We start from the raw sequence: 18,478 nt of genomic DNA on the forward strand, positions 1-18,478 counted from the left end.
GTATAGGTCTTCAATATGTACCACTATAAATTTGGATGGTCCACACCGTTCCCTTTCATGGGTAAAGAACTACCAAAAATCAAATTTCGGAGGTTATTGACCCCTTTGATAAGTATTTAGCACGTTATATGGTTTATTACCTTTATATGTTTATGTTCTCTTTTAAATTTGGGAATTATAAAATAACATAATTTGGTAAACGTTTTCTAGGACCCATTGTAGATGTTGGTGTTCCTCTTATGGCCAAATATTCAAAATTTAAAGGTTATTGACCGGCTTTATTATTGAATAACTACAGGATTTATTACTTTTTCATAAGACACAGGTGTATTTGTGTACTATTCTTAAATTTTGGGAGGGGTACATTTCTTATTGTCATATCAATAATTGGTAATTGGATAGTATCTCATTCATTGGGTGAATCAGTATGATTACGTGATCAGTTATTAACCTATGATGGGATTAGGAGTCCAGAACATTGGTACATTTAAACTTTGTAGGATAATTTGAGAATGCGTCATTGGTATTAATTATTACAGCCAAATATAAACGTAAGCAATACGATATACCACGTGATTGAACTTGATGAGGTAGTGTACAGGGATACATAGCTAACCTTATTGAATCTTATGACTCATAGTCTTAAGGGAATACATGCTACAACACTGGCAAAGTTATTGTTAATGCAATTTGATTGGTTGATCATTATCTTTCGTGCAATCTGATTGGCTGATCACTATCTTTCGTGCAATCTGATTGGTTGCTGATTTTCAAATCTTTGCTGCATTCAGTTTTAAGTTTTGTTTAACATTTAAAAATCTTGGTTTCGTTCAACATTTTGCACTCACTGATAAATATGATCAAAACCGTTTATTTGTTAATCGAATAGTTAAAAACCGGATGAAGTTGACGGTTAACCGTGAAACGTGACATTTTTTTAGTTTGAAAATTTTTTGTTTGGAAACTCTTGTTTCAAATTTGTGTTTGAATTTTTTTGTTTCAGAATTTTGTTTGAAATTTGTTTCAAAATTTTGTTTGAAATTTTTTTTCGTTTCAAAATTTTTAATTTTTTTGTTGCAAAATTTTGTTTGAAATTTTTTTTGTTTAAATTTTTTTGTTCGAAATTTTTGTTTTGAAATTTTTCGTTTCCAAATTTTTTTGTTTATTTTTTTTTTTGTTTAAAATTTTGTTTTTTTTTTTCAAAATTTTGTTTGAAATTTTTTTTTCGTTTTAAATTTTTGTTTGAATTTTTCGTTTCCAAATTTTTTCGTTTAAAAAATTTTGTTTCAAAGTTTGGTTTGACATTTATAAAAGTTTGTGCACTCATTAGTAAAGAACCGGAACTGTATAGAACTAAAACCTCTGGCAACATTGTGGTTCAATAGTACACATCAGAATATGGGTTTGTACTTGAAATGAAAAAACACAATTCATTGAAATGGATCATTTTATTACATTCCACATACATCCATACCAGATAGTGGTTCTGGATATTGTCGATACAATGTATTTTGAACTTCTTGCACTAGTTTGTCTTTAGCGTATAATTTTAATTCCAATTGAAGTCTTTTAAGGTCTATTGCGATATCAATTGGTGGAAACTCAATGTCCATTTGATCACAAATAAACTGTTTATCAATACAGGTATGCACCCACGAACGATGTTGACAACCATCACAATATCTAGATACATGTTGTACAATATGCATAACACATTTTTCAAAATAGTACTTTTTTAGAAATATACTTGTTTTGTTGCACACTTCCACTGCATGTTTAACACACTGAAATACGCTGATGAATTTGTTCCATTCCGTTTGTGTTAGATACACCATGTTGCGAGGGACATGGAATGTACTCTTTTTACGTAACAGCACCATCTTCTCTTCGAGGACTGTACGCAGCACCACTTCATGATTTGAGCCTAATGATTTGACTATGGTCACATTTAGCTCATCATGAAAATAATCGTTTATTTGGTCGATTCGTAAACATAATATTTGCCATTCTTCACAGGTCAGTTGTACACCAAATTGTTCTGCTTTGCCCAATCGAATCACTGGTTCAAATGTTCTAGCACTGATACCAATCTTCACATGTTTTGTTTGAAATATATTTATTGGATAATAGCTTGCGAAGATGAACTCTTTATCGTTAGAAGTACACATCTTTCCTCCTGAAAAGCACTTGCTCAAATGATTTCGTGGGATGACAGTGTATTGGTTGATTTATAGAACTACGGCTGACGTCATTGGAAAGGAATGTGCTGACGTTTGAATTCATTGTTTCATCACAGTTGCTGACGTCATGCTGACCAACCAAATTCATACAACTGTGTCTGACGTCAAAGGAATGTGCTGACGTTTGAATTCATGATTTCATCACAATTGCTGACGAATCTGGCTGTGTACTAAATTCAAATTGATGACTTCGACCCAAGAATCCTTTGTAACATAAAGATACAGATCCAGTATTTAAGAAACGCAGCAGTTCTTCTTGTTTTGATGCTTCCATGGGTCAATATCTTGCTGGTAAAATTATATTCTTATCATTTTCAAGCTTCACTACGATTCTTAATCCAAACTTTGTAGGGATCATTTGGCTAGCTAAGATTCTATAAGGTACATCCTGTTGTAAATCAGTAATCTTGGTAAATGATTTCATCACATCACGTGTGTTTAGAAACTGTAGACAAGTAGCCATGATGATGTTATCATGAATACTAACTCGAACGATAATTATATATGATGCAAAACTGATGACGTTGCATTATCATGTTCTGACGTGTACTATTGCACCACAATGTTGCCAGAGGTTTTAGTTCTATACAGTTCCGGTTATTTACTAATCAGTGCACAAACTTTTATAAATGTCAAACCAAAATTTTGAAACAAAATTTTTGAAACGAAAAAATTTCAAACCAAATTTTCTTTTAAGCAGTTTCGGTTCTTCACTAATGACTGCACAAACTTAAAAATTTTAAACAAAAAAATTGGAAAAGAAAAATTTCAAAACAAAAATTTCGAACAAAAAATTTTAAACAAAAAAATTTCCAACAAAATTTTGCAACAAAAAAATTAAAAATTTTCAAACGAAAAAAATTTCAAAAAAAAAATTTTGAAACATAAATTTCAAACAAAATTCTGAAACAAAAAAATCCAAACACAAATTTGAAACAAGAGTTTTCAAACAAAAACTTTCAAACAAAAAATTTTCAAACTAAAAAAAATGTCACGTTTCACGGTTAACCGTCAAACTTTATCCGGTTTTTAACTATTCGATTAACAAATAAACGGTTTTGATCATATTTATCAGTGAGTGCAAAATGAACGAAACTAAGATTTTTAAATGTTAAACACAACTTAAAACTAAATGCAGCAAAGATTTGAAAATCAGCAACCAATCAGATTGCACGAAAGATAGTGATCAGCCAAACAGATTGCACGAAAGATAGTGATCAACCAATCAAATTGCATCAACAATAACTTTGCCAGTGTTGTAGCATGTATTCCCTTAAGACTATGAGTCATAAGATTCAATAAGGTTAGCTATGTATCCCTGTACACTACCTCATCAAGTTCAATCACGTGGTACATCGTATTGCTTACGTTTATATTTGGCGGGAATAATCAATACCAATGACGCATTCTCAAATTATCCTACAAAGTTTCAATGTACCAATGTTCTGGACTCCTAATCCCATCATAGGTTAATAACTGATCACGTAATCATACTGATTTACCCAATGAATGAGATACTATCCAATTACCAATTATTGATATGACAATAAGAAATGTACCTCCTCCCAAAATTTAAGATTGGTACACAAATACACCTGTGTCTTATGAAAAAGTAATAAATCCTGTAGTTATTCAATAATAAAGCCGGTCAATAACCTTTAAATTTTGAATATTTGGCCATAAGAGGAACACCAATGGGTCCTAGAAAAACGTTTACCGAATTTTGTTATTTTATAATTCCCAAATTTAAAAGAGAACATAAACATATAAAAGTAATAAACCATATAACGTGCTAAATACTTATCAAAGGGGTCAATAACCTCCGAAATTTGATTTTTGGTAGTTCTTTATCCATGAAAGGGAACGATGTGGACCATCCAAATTTATAGTGGTACATATTGAAGACCTGTACGAAGATACCAATTGTTTATATTAAACAATTTCTAAAACTGAGTGGATGAGTCAAGATACCCCTCCCAAATTTTTAAAGGGTGCATCAATGTACTCATGTCTTATGATAGGAAATGAACCTATATACATGACCATATGACCATATACGGTATAAGACCGCATCAAACGGGATAAATTGGGCCAAAAACCAAACACGTGATACAACATATTGCTTATGTTTATAATTTGGCATTTTTTTTTACTCATGAAAGGGAACATGGTGGACCACCCAAATATATCATGATACATATTGAGGTCATGTACTATGATAGCGAATGCTTAAATTGAAAAATTTCCAAAATTTAAGGGATTGGCTATGGTACCCCTCCCGGTGTGCATCAATGTACCTATGTCTTATGATAGAAAATGGACCCCTATACATGACCATATAATCATATTAGGTAATAGGACCTCATCCAAGTGAATAAACTAGGTCAAAAACGAAACACATGGTTGTACTAAAATTTGGCAATTTCGTACCCATGAAAGGGAACGAGATGGACCACCCAAATTTATAGTAATATATATTAGGGTCTTATACTATTATACCAAATGTTTAAATTGGGCAATTTCCAAAATAAAGAGGTGGGCCAAGGTACCCCTCCCAAATTTTTAAAGGGTGCATCAATATACCCATGTCTTATAATAGAGAATGGACCAATATACATAACCATATAAGGTAATAGGACCTCATCCAAGGGGATAAATTGAGCCAAAACAAACACGTGGTACAACGTATTGCTTACGTTTATATTTTGACAATTTTGTACCCCTAAAAGGGAACGAGGTGGACCACCCAAATTTATCATAATACATGTTAGGGTCCAGTACTATAATACCAAATATATAAAATGAGCAATTTCTAAAATTTAAGGGGTGGGCCAAGATACCCCTCACAAATTTTTAAAGGAGTGCACAAATGTACCTATGTCTTATGATTGGGAATAGACCCCTATACATAACCATATGACCATATAAGGTAATAGAACCTCATCCAAGGGGATAACTTAGGTCAAAACCAAACACGTGGTACAACGTATTGCTTACATTTATATTTTGGCAATTTTGTACCCCTAAAAGGGAACGAGGTGGACCACCAAAATTTATCATAATACATGTTAGGGTCCAGTACTATAATACCAAATATATAAAATGAGCAATTTCTAAAATTTAAGGGGTGGGCCAAAGTACCCCTCCCAAATTTTTAAACGAGTGCACACATGTACCTATGTCTTATGATAGGGAATAGACCCCTATACATAACCATATAACCATATAAGGTAATAGAACCTCATCCAAGAGGATAAATTGGGCCAAAAGAACAAACTCGTGGTACAACGTATTGCTTACGTTTATATTTTGGCAATTTTGTACCCCTAGAAGGGAACGAGGTGGACCTATAAGACCCTAATATATATATATTACTATAAATTTGGGTGGTCCATCTCGTTCCCTTTCATGGGTACGAAATTGCCAAATTTTAGTACAACCACGTGTTTCGTTTTTGGTCGATTTTATCCCCTTTGATGACGTGTTATTATCCTATATAGTTATATGGTCATGTATAGGGGCCCATTACCTTTCATAAGATATGGGTATATTTGTGCACTCCTTTAAAAATTTGGGAGGGGTACCTTGGCTCACCCCTTAAATTTTGGAAATTGCCCAATTTAAACATTTGGTATTATAGTACCGGACCCTAACATGTATTATGATAAATTTGGGTGGTCCACCTCGTTCCCTTTTAGGGGTACAAAATTGCCAAAATATAAACGTAAGCAATACGTTGTACCACGTGTTTGGTCTTTTGGCCCAATTTATCCTCTTGGATGAGGTCCTACTACCTTATATGATTATATGGTTATGTATGGGTGTCTATTCCCTATCATAAGAAATAGGTACATTTGTGCACCCCTTTAAAAATTTGGGAGGGGTACCTTGGCCCACCTCTTAAATTTTAGAAATTGCCCAATTTAAACATTTGGTGTAATAGTATAAGACCCTAATATATATTACTATAAATTTTTGTGGTCCATCTCGTTCCCTTTTATGGGTACGAAATTGCCAAATTTTAGTACAACCACGTGTTTCGTTTTGACCTAATTTATTCCCTTGGATGAGGTCCTATTACCTTATATGATTATATGGTCATGTATAGGGGCCCATTTCCTATCATAAGACATAGGTAGATTGATACACCCCGGGATGGGTACCATAGCTAATCCCTTAAATTTTGGAATTTTTTCAATTTAAGCATTCGCTATCATAGTACATGACCTCAATATGTATCATGATAAATTTGGGTGGTCCACCTTGTTCCCTTTCATGAGTAAAAAAAATGCCAAAATATAAACATAAGCAATATGTTGTACCACGTGTTTGGTTTTTGGCCCAATTTATCCCGTTTGATGCGGTCTTATTACCGTATATGGTTATATGGTCATGTATATAGGTTCATTTCCTATCATAAGACATTGGTACATTGATGCACCCTTTAAAATTTGAGAGAGGTATCTTGGCTCATTCACTCAGTCTTAGAAAATTGTTTAATATAAGCATTTTTTTATCTTCGTACAGGTCTTCAATATGTACCACTATAAATTTGGATGGTCCACATCGTTCCCTTTCATGGGTAAAGAACTACCAAAAATCAAATTTCGGAGGTTATTGACCCCTATTTAATACGTTATATGGTTTATTACCTTTATATGTTTATGTGCCCTTTTAAATTTGGGAATTATCAAATAACAAAATTCGGTAAACGTTTTTCTAGGACCCATTGGTGTTCCTCTTATGGCCAAATATTCAAAATTTAAAGGTTGTTGACCTATCTTTTGATACGGCTTTATTATTGAATAACTACAGGATTTATTAGTTTTTCATAAGACACAGGTGTATTTGTGTACCAATCTTAAATTTTGGGAGGGGTACATTTCTTATTGTCATATTAATAATTGGTAAAGGGGGGTGGTCCTATGTACCCCTGCCAAAATTTAGGGGGTGGGCCATGGTACCCCTGCCAAAATTTAGAGGGGGTGGTCCTATGTACCCCTGGGTCATTGACCCCGGCCAGGGACCATGGGTCCTGAGGCAGGGACCCAGGGGCCAAAAAGTTTCCTCAGGTACCCCATTTCTACTGTAGGTTACTTTAGATCAAGTTTATGTAGGTTAGCTTAGTGAAACGGTAATTTGCTTATATACTATAGAACTGTATTAATTTCGTAATGTATTTGTGGTAGGAAAGGTTGCAATATGGACTACGAATGCAATATTGCAACGATATATTGTAATAGGCTCTGATATTACATGTTCTTTAATCTAATTCCGTTGAACAAAAATCAAACAATAAAATAATTGAAATAAATATCGTAACACATATACCCAAGGGGTACAAATGTACCCCAGTGTTGTTTTAACCACATACGTAAGCAGATCATGTTATAATATAATTGTTATTGAGGAAATAAGTTTCCTTGCAGTCCAGCCCACAATGCAAAGAATGTTAGTTAATCTCGAGTGTCAGTGCCATAAAATATACGGTAAAGCATATGCATTGGGTTACATTTGTACCCCTTTAGGTATCCAAAGGTTAAAATATACGTTTTTCTTATGATTTATGGATTTAAACTTGGACATTCTATAGCCGAAGCAACTCGAAACATCAATGCTGCTTTTGGGAAGAATATTATTAATGAAAGCACTGTGTGGCCTGGTTTCAGGCAGGGGCGGATCCAGGGGGACGATTGCCCCCCAGAAGAGTACAACTTTCTTATTTTATATATATAAATAAAACCCATTCCAAAGTTAGGAGCTCTTAAAAGTAACAGTATGACAACCCACCGTCCCCCCATAATTCGGTCCTGGATCCGCCCCTGGTTTGAGGAATCATGTTTAGAAAATACGGCCTTACGAAATAAACGTCGTGAAAGACCTTTAGGTGTCCTCTTTGATGATGACCTGAAGATACTAGTTGAGGCTATCCCTTCTGCAAATGTTCAGGAACTTCCTGCTAAATTAGGAATAGACAATGCCAAAGTTTTCACTTTGGGTGAAAAAGAAAACGACAAAACGGTTGCTCACGTGTTGACAGCAGAGCGTATACTGCAACATTTGAAGATCTGCAATTATTTACTATTTGCAATAATAATAATAATAATAATAATAATAATAATAATAATAATAATAATAGTAATAATAATAATAGTAATAATTTTCTGGCTCGGCTAATAACATATTTTTAAAAATTGATGCTCTATGGTAATCGTCGACAATGATCGTTCAGGGCAATTATGATGCAGATAGAAAGGCAAAACATAAATCTTAATTAACCCTTTATCCAATGAAGATAATGAGAGAGATTAGTGGAATCAAAGAGGAGTTAACCATTACAGCTTGCTAGGAGTTAGCGAAGCCATTACTACGCAGGATTGCTGTTAACACATCGATATTGTGCATCAAGAATTACACAGACCCAGTTTTGATAAACAGAAAAGGCGTGATTCTTCTCCACGGAAATGCAAGAGCACGTGCTTCGCGTGTGGACTCCTACATTCCTAAAGTCCAATGGCGTAGGACAATTCTGCTATTATCAGAGTTACAACAAAACGTAAGAACGGAAAACCGTCTCCAAATGTCTTCAATCAAAAGTGATTTTTTTTTTTAATTCGGACGCTTTATGCGCCCAATGCTAAATGAAAATGGAACGTTACCACTACACAACATTGTCCAATGTTAAATGAAAATGCAATCTGAACCCACAGCATAAGTGAATGAAGTTATATTTTTTGCGCTAACGTGTCAGTGGCCAGACCCCATTTCAAACATGCCCCCATTCGCCATATTCTTACAAAATGTATCCATTTCTACTATAACTACATTCACCGTACTTTTTGATGACACCTTCTATACTCCTAACAGTGACACATGCATTCTTAAGAGTGAACCAGTGACATACATTTAACAGCGGCACATGTATCCTTAATATTGGATACTTTTATCACTAGCATATACGTACATTTCTAGTAGTGACACAATACCTCTAACAATAAGCACACGTTCACCTAACAGGGGCACAGAAACTCCTAGCAGTGAGGCATATAAGCTTAACGGTGAGATACACACTCGTAACGGGAAGCCCCCTCGTGGCTAAGCTGTCAGCGTACGCGCCTTTGGCGTAGGAGATCCGGGTTTGATTTTCCGCGGGAGCTCATGTGGTTTCGGTTTCCACGTTAATCAGTAGGTCCACGTCTCATATTGCTTCGCTGCTGAAAGGACACTAAATTAGAATCAACTCAACTCAACACTCCTAACGGGCCGGATTAAGGGAGGGGCTTAGAGGAGCTATAGCTCCGGGACTTCAGATAGACAGGGGTCTCCACTTTGATCACATTTTCTCGACTGGCTATCTAAAAAGTATAATGAAAATACAATCATTATCACAAAATCAAATATTAATAAAAATATGAAATATGTTTTTTTTTAACTTTCCTACTGTATTTTTACAGAAATGTATTAGGTGAAGTCAGGAGGGGCCACATGTTTATTCTACCCCATGGTCTTCAGATGGGTTAATCCAGCCCTGACTCGTAAGATTGACACACATATACTTAACAGTGACACACATGCTTCTGACAGACACATATACTAGTTGTACAATCCGCGGCAAAAAACCTGCAACATGAGCATATAAGTTTATTGTGACATGCGAAGTCTTTTGCTCCAAAATAAGTGTGCACGGGAGGAGGCCGAGCTTTATCCTGGCGTGATTCATTCCACTTAGATGTTATGTTCATTCCCTGTGCTGTTAGGCGTAGTTTCATAATAAACTTACATCCTCATGTTGCAGGTTTTTTGCCGCGGATTGTACAGTAGCCCGTTTCAAGACGTTGAAAACTAGTCACAACTATAAGAAAAGCAGAAAGCGAACAACAGTAGCGTTTCATAGTTGAGAAACATTTTCTATCTTAGCGTTTTGGAAGATAAATTAGGCTTCGTCTGTCGCCGCTCACTTCTTTTAATGTGTCTCCCGTTTATCTCTCTTAACGAGCATAAACACATTTGTGAGGGTCGTAAATTCATTTCTCAATCAACACATTCCCAAGTAATAGAAGCTCAAGGACATATAGATGACTTGAAAGATATGGTGGCTTCCTGTAGTAGCAATAAAGAGTTAAGCCCAAACCTAACATTACTAGCGTCTTGACTATTTGCTCAATAAATAATCATATGAAATTGTAGTGGAGGCCATAGTTTCCACAAGGAAAACCAAATACTGGAAATGTTTATACTTTTGAATTAGCTTTGGGATGACAAGGCGAACATTGTATCCTGGTATCATACTGTAACGTGTCAAATGAACATTTTTATAGTTTGTAGTTAATTGCGCCACTTAATCATTAACGATATATTAATAAGTAAAGTCATAGTAATTGGAAAGAGTTATACATCTCCCACAAAGAAACCGTTCTCTTAAAAGAAAGAAATAATAAATACCCCTTTGAAGGGAATGCAGGTGTATCGTAAGCTTCTACAGGATGTCCAATATACAATGTAACCCGGAGTTTGGGATAGTAGAACTTTTGAAAACGGTTATACAAAAAAATGGTTATACCACAAATGGTTATACCAAAATGAAGCTTTGTTCATGCATATATTTTGAAACTAAGAAACACGATTGAAGTACACTAGGAACTGCACAGTGTTGCCAGATGTAACCCAAGGCGTTTTTTTTTTTTTTTTTTTTTGCAAAATATGTCAATTGACTTATAACTGGTAAGTATGGATGTTCCATCGTAACTTTTCAGCGTGTTTAGTTGGAGTAGCTTAGAAACTATGTAGCAAAAAAAAAAAATCCCACCGATAACTAATAGGGTGAGGTGACTGTAAGGGGGATCTAGGAAAATCGTAGTTTTCATAAATTAACACTCTAAGTTGGCAACCCTGCTGATGTCTCAGTGCATCAAAATGTGTGTTAAGGATCTGTCTACATTACGCAATTCCTGAAACAAATGAAAAAGGAACTTTGAAATTATCATGATAAAACGTTCACTTACATGCACCCGGTAACACTGCTACTGTCAAAAATGAGTTACCAACTCTACAGCAGATGCTCGAGTTGTCCTCTGATTCAAACACTGGCTCACATGTTTCACCATGTTTGCAGCAACTTTACGAAGAGTAGACGTGGTAATGTTCTAAATGGCACTGCGAATGTTCATTCCCAGATATTGAATAGTTCAAGAATTGTTCTTGAATACTTATTGCTTTAAGTAGCACCATAGAAATGAATAACAGTGTTGCCGGGTGCATGTAAGTAAAAGTTTTATCTTGATAATTTCAAAGTTTCTTTTTCGTTGTTTTCAGGAATTGTATAATGTAGACAGATCCTTAGCACATCTTTTGATGCACTGAAACATCAACAGAGTTTCCAATTCAATGTGTTAATTTATGAAAACTACGGTTTTCCTACTTCCCCCTTACAGAGGCCTCACCCGATTAGTTATCGGTGGAAATGAAAAATTCTTTTCTCTGCTACATAGTTCCTAAGCTATTCCAACTAAACAAACTGAAAATTAACGATAGAATATCCATACGTATGAGTTATGAGTCAATTTACTTTTTGCAACAAAAAAAAAAAATGATCTACACCTTCTGTTACATCTGGAAACTCTGTGTGGTTTCTAGTGCACTTCGATCATTGCTTCGTAGTTTAAAAAATATATGCATGAACAAAGCGTCATTTTGGTATAACCATTATTTGTGTATCACTTCAGGTTCAAAAGTTCTACTATCCCAAACTCCGGGTTGCATTGTATATTGGACACCCTGCAGTTTTCAGACAACTCAGGTGCTCACAAAAACCCAAGAAGATAAAATTCAGTGGTCAGTGTACATTCAATTTCTGCTCAGTATGAGTTTAATATCTGGTCAGCATACATTCAGTATCTAGGCGGTTAATTTCAGCTGATTTCAATTGACTCAGGATCTATTCAGTATCGAATGAGTTTTTTCAGTTCAGTCACTATTCTTCAGGGTTGAATTTGATCCACGGTAGTTTGTGATACATTATGAAGACAGATTCTGAGGAGTGCAATATTCAAATTGTGTTCATGTAATTCTCGAACATTTAGCTAGATCGTTTTGGAACATAGTGCTTTAACGGTTCTACAACATTTCACGAATCGGTCTATCATCATGGATCAGTTTTTTTTTTAGTTATTCAAGGATGTTATAAAATAGAGGATCTGCCCATACAACAAAATCGTGAAGCTATACGCCACAGCTTCGCCACACCTACTCTGCCCACTCCGCGCTACTAAGATCGCAATGTTTCGAGCCAACAATCATAGCGGAAACGAGAGTAGTCAATCAGATGTGCCGGCTTAGACGATGCTCTGTTGTTTTTTGGCTTCACTGAATTCATATAATGAAGATACGTATGGGCAGATCCTCTATGTTATAACATCCTTGGAGTTATTACTCAAGTTAACTTGAATTAGATGTCAAGTGCTGATTCTTATTTGACCAGGGATATATCAAGGGCCGCAACCTATCAAATACTTTCGGCACAATACAGGAACATTGTCCTGTTGCAACGGAGTGCCTACGAATGGATTGAAAAATTTTTTTTAAAAAAAAGAAAAATGGGCTCAAAGGTGTTACGCACGAAGAAGCAGCCGGCTGACCATCTACAGCCACATGGCAACATTGAGCGTGCACGTGACATGATACTATCATACAGACGAGTGGCTATTGATGAAGTGACGCATTGTCTGGAAATTAGTCATGGTTCCTGATACACCTTCTGACCACAAAAATTGATCACTACTTGTTGTTCCTTTTTGGGGCAAATTTCTAATGGAGTGGCTATGACGTATTTGCAACAAAAGAAAGACAAATGGAGGAACTAGGATCACTTTCACAACATGACCACAACAGCATAACAATAAAATAAAAAAAATGAAATCTTCGAGATTTACGTCCCACGCTTAGGCCGGTTAGGCTAAAGGAGACGGTGATGATGAGAAATGAGTGAAATGCTGGAATGAAGAAAGTGGGAGGAAACGGGAAATCCCCGAGAAAACCCACTAGCACGGTGTTTGTCCACCACAAAGTTCACTTGGCGGGGCTGGGATCGAACCCGGGACCCCAAGCACCAGAAACAATAAAATAAAAGAGGACATATGCCAGTATGAAAAAAATGTAAGAAAAAAATATAGCTATATTGCGGATAATGTTCGCTTTATCCTCGTATATTAATTCACTAAACACACTAGTGGAAGTTCAAGAATGCTTTACTAGCACTGTCTTTGCATTTATCCCTGAGAAATGTATTTCACAAAACTATACTAGTGGTAATTACGAAATATGAAGGGAACACTGTGATGTGAAATCATACCTAAACTTATAGTAGTAGCATACAAGCCATCTACAAAGGGAGAATGACTAGATAAAAGCCTTAATGCTACTCATTCATGATAGAAGTCCATGAAGTGCATTCAAAGTTCATTTGGTACATTTTTAGGATAACATTTCATACCACTTTCCGTCAGTTGAGAATTTAAGTGGAGCAACGGACAAATATCGGAATGAAGGGTACATATACGATAACAACTGATGAAGTGGTATATGTCTATAACCAAGTTATTTTTAAGCTAACTTGAAAATATAACTTTAAAAAAAATACATATTCTCTCTCTCTCTTTATTCTGTATGTATATTCATAGTGAAGTGTTATTTGAGTGTTACTTGCGAAATGAAAATATATGAAATATTTAAGTTACGTCCCAAGGTTGTGCCGGCTTGGCTAAAGGTGGCGGTGATGATGAGAAATGAATGAAATGGTTGAATGAAGAAAGTGAGAGGAAACTGGAGAACCCCAAGAAAACCGACGCACACGGTGTTTTTCCACCACAAAGTTCACTTGGTGCGAGCAGGGATCGAATCAATGGCCCCGTGCACCAGAGGTTATCACCCTACCAAAGAATCACCGCGGTCCATGTTATATGCTAAAGTTCAGTATGCTAATAATAAAGCATTTCAACCTTATATCAATGCAGCTATCACCTTCACGAAGCGCTCTCCCTTCAGTCTGAGACGGATAGCCAGACTATAACTAAGGAGCTCATTCATAGAGGAATGTAAAGGATGTAATTGTTTTAAATATTTTAGCTCTACCGACTTAAAATTGAGATTTTTTTTATGGTTGTGTTTGGCAATTGAAACCCAACAAGGTGTATCAAGAATGACTTTAAAACTTTGACACCTCTTATTGATTTTATTTGTTTAGCTTACCCACACATGATTTTGGTGGCATTTTGTAGCAACTACATCAAATTTTCTACCTTATACCTAAAGAAGTTCAATGTGGCTAGAAGCACACATCCCATCTGAAGTCGATTACCTGCAGTATGTCTAGTGTTACATTGTTCAATTGCGAGGTAGATCCTAGCTCTGTGCTCTGGTAGAGAAGGCGGTAAGGGCGGAACAAAACGATACTCTTGATGAACCCTCAAAAGAAGAAATAAAGAAATGTCAGGTTCGGTAAACGTGGGGGAGGGGGGCATGCAATTGGTCCACCTCGACCGATCTATTTACTTGGACCAGTAAAGGTAGCTCCAACAGCTCCAACTGTCGCTAGCGCTTGTGGTGGCTTGTTTCTGAACTAGTGTACTACGTGAGTCAAAACTTGATGTATTTTGCTACAAAATGACACCAAAACCATGTACACCTTGTCTCAAAAAGGTTGAGCGCATTCTTTATTGCTGTTTCGAGGCAAATATTTTCTAAGTCCAACTTCGGGTATCTTCGGGAAAAAGTAAACCAGGTTCGAACCTCGAAGCCAACCTTTGCAATCGGGAAAAATCTTGCAGATGTGTTTTTCTTCTTTTAAATATAATAAGACTTGTTACCAATTATATATAAAAGAGCAACATTGATTGAAATACTTAATGATACAATATTTCGAAACTGTATTAATGCCAGCACATGCTTGTTTGTCATTTTGCTCTCCATACTTATGGAATATTTAGATACGTAAACGAATCTTTCCATATGTAAAATAATGGTGAAAGTTAAGACATAGAACATTATTCTCTCCTGAGTACTAAAATAAAAGTCAAAGTAGAACAAAAACAGCGTTTGCAGTGGATATGAATGTAATTATTATCATAAATACCGTTATATATCGCTAGAAGTATTCTTCGTGGAGCGCTTGTGTTAGCTCAGTGGTACGCCGTTGGATTTCAAATCGTAAGGTCGAGGGTTCGGTTCTCATCTGAATCAATGTTTTTTATGAAATTCTATTTTCCGCAATGCATGATAAATTATATAAAATAATTACATTAAAATACGTCAGTTGTATATATATAACATACAATCATTGCAGAACATAGTGATTATTATGTTTAAAATAAAACAGGTGTTCACAGTACGTTGGTATTCTATGATATATGTGAATGTTAAATACAAATTAAGAAAATAATATCATCGCAATGAATAAATTATGTAGTGTATTTATTTGGAGCTATTTGTCATCGGAAGTTACTTCTGAATTTTCTCATTACAGCAAGTGATTTACGCTTTTTGAAAGGTAAAGAGACTATTCGGGTATAAACAGAAATTATTATACAAACTCCAATCTTCGTTACAGACACAAAACTCCCGATCCCCAAAACTACGTAAACAGGAAATTTACGAACACGAAGTCATGTCTAAGAGACTTATTTATACTCGAGAAAGAAGGCAGAATAGGATTTCTTTCCAAAGGATTTCAGTTCAATAATCTGCAAGGCTTTTGTATATGAATGTGGTCCCTTTCTCTCCGCCAATATATATAAAGTAAAAGCGATCGATATTAGTGTCGAATCCATAGTTCTCGTTGTTGCAGAAATTAATAATTACAACTCCGAAAGCGCTAAACTCCAAATTTAACTCTCATCGTAAAGCTCCTTTCTGGATAAGCGTATAGCGTACACGCTTTCGGTGTGGGAGACCCAGATTCGGCCCCCAGCGAGAGCTCATGTAGTTCGCGTTAATTAGTAGGTCTACGTCTCATATAGCCTCACTGCTGACGGGACGTTAAACTCAAAATCAATTCAATTGATTCAAAACCCATTATTATGGCGGGCGATAAAGGATGAAAAATAAAATGTCTCAAGTGACTGACATTAGTGTCAAATCCATAGTTTGAGTTCGTGACACTGTTACAAACACAATGTCATTTAATGCCACGTTTTGGTATGAGCGACTATGCCTCCTGGATTTTGAATTTACAGGAGCAAGATCAAAAGCATTGCTCACACAGCTCTAAATGTTTTGATGTATGTATACGTGTATATTCCAGCAAAACTTCGGAATGTCTGGAGCAACTTTTACCTAACATGGGAGACATATTACTTTCAATCTAAGGAAAAAAATATTGTGGAATTCAGATACCTCAAGGGATTGAAGTTAGGAAGAGTGGCAGGTAAAAATAGTGTAAAATGACTGATTGTAGAGTGTTATCCATTGTTTTCTTGGTCGTTGAGATGAGTAGTGAGGCACTCAATGGCGTTATATCCAAATTCATCCCCATCTTTACAGGATGAGGGGCTTGGAGATATGATTAATAAAATGTAAAAACTTACTTAAATATTTGTCGAAGTAATAGTTTTCTGGGGTCGCGAAAGCGTTTCTAATAACTTTGGAATGTAGTTTGTAACCACTTCAAAGATGGGCTCTTTAATCATATCAATTTCTCACCTTAAGAAGAAATTACCATCTCAACTAGTATATGTATCAAGCTAGCCTTCGCAATCGAGAAAAAATTGTGTAGATGTATGTTTCGTCTTTTAAATGATATACTAAATGTAAAATCAGAGATTGAGTTGGTCGGTGGGTCAAATGGGTCAAGATTTATGAGTGGGTCAGTAGATCGTAGGTCAGCAAGGCGTGACCCACTGCGAAACACCATCACTGTGACTCACACTGACCCATTGACCCACCAACCCATTCTACTCAGTGCCTTCTAGATAACATTTTCTGAACACTGGCAACTTTGTCTACGTTTTACTTTCAAGACCTCCATTTTTCTTCTTTTTTTCATTTGGTTGTAATGAAGAAAGAAGTTTAGGCTCTTTTGGATTTTGATATTTCCAGTTGTAACAATGGCAACAGGACTTACTGCTTGGCTTTTGAGATGCAGGCTGAGAGTTTTTAGAGGAGCTAACTACTGGAAAAAATTGGTTTATTACAAATATAACCTCTTAAGTCAGTAGAGAGGATGGCGTGGATAATGGATCAAACTTAATGACGATGTATTTTAGTGGGTCGGAGTTGGTCACAATGGTTCAGAGTTGTTTATAGTTGGTGGTGGGTCAGAGTGGGTCATGGTGGGTGAATGGGTCACGTTGGGTGTTGAGTCATTGTGGGTCACGATGTGTAGTGGGTCAGTATTTTGTGGATCAAGGTTTCATTGACCCACACCATCTCTTGTCAACATTGCACTAAAGAGGAGAGTTTCCGAAGGTGCGCGTCGGCGATTTTCTCAAATTTTGCACATAGATAGTACCCCACCAAAAAGCAATAAATCTCGAAACGGTTCACAGTACCATCTCACAGAACTCGAGATAGAGGGATTTGTTTGATTGGCTAAATTAAGACCTCAATAATTTATCCTTCTACAAGCGAGATTTTCTTCATCGTTTCCGTAGCGAAGTCAGAAGAATATGCGGCAAGTAAACTTAAGGTTGAAGGTTCGCGCCCACCTTGGTATACTTGCTTTTTTCCCCTAGTGTTTTTTACACTCACCTGAATATAAACAAATCAAGCATATGGGCGATTTAACATATTTTGGGGGAGAAATTTTGTGGTTCGTTGGCGTTTCGTTGAGTCTCTGCCGCTGGTGGTATAATTTTCAAAACCGAGGTGGGGCCACCACGGATCGTAGCTGCGGGATCACCAACTTTTGGCGAAATGTCGCCAATTGCTCATCGGTGGTCCACTGACGCTTACGACATGGGGGCTTGTATCTGAAAACTAAGAGAATAAAGAAGCATGGTATCCATGAAGCCCGTTGACACTAATAAAAGTCTGAAACGATGAAACAGATGTCAACACCGGAAAACATGTATTTTATAATTTCAAAGGTACCCCGTGTCGAGGAAAAAGATTTGCCCCAAGGTTCCCCGGTGGGTCTCAGGAGGGGTGCAACTCAAAATTTGAAAATGGTAAGGGGAATCAAGTAGTATGTCATTTAAAAGTATTACTAAAATTTAAAAAAAATGGTAAGAGTCCCGAGTCTTTATGCT

This window comes from Thermobia domestica, chromosome 6 (genome assembly GCF_964235325.1).
Source record: "Thermobia domestica chromosome 6, izTheDome1.hap1.1, whole genome shotgun sequence".
NCBI classification, from domain to species: Eukaryota; Metazoa; Arthropoda; class Insecta; order Zygentoma; family Lepismatidae; genus Thermobia; species Thermobia domestica.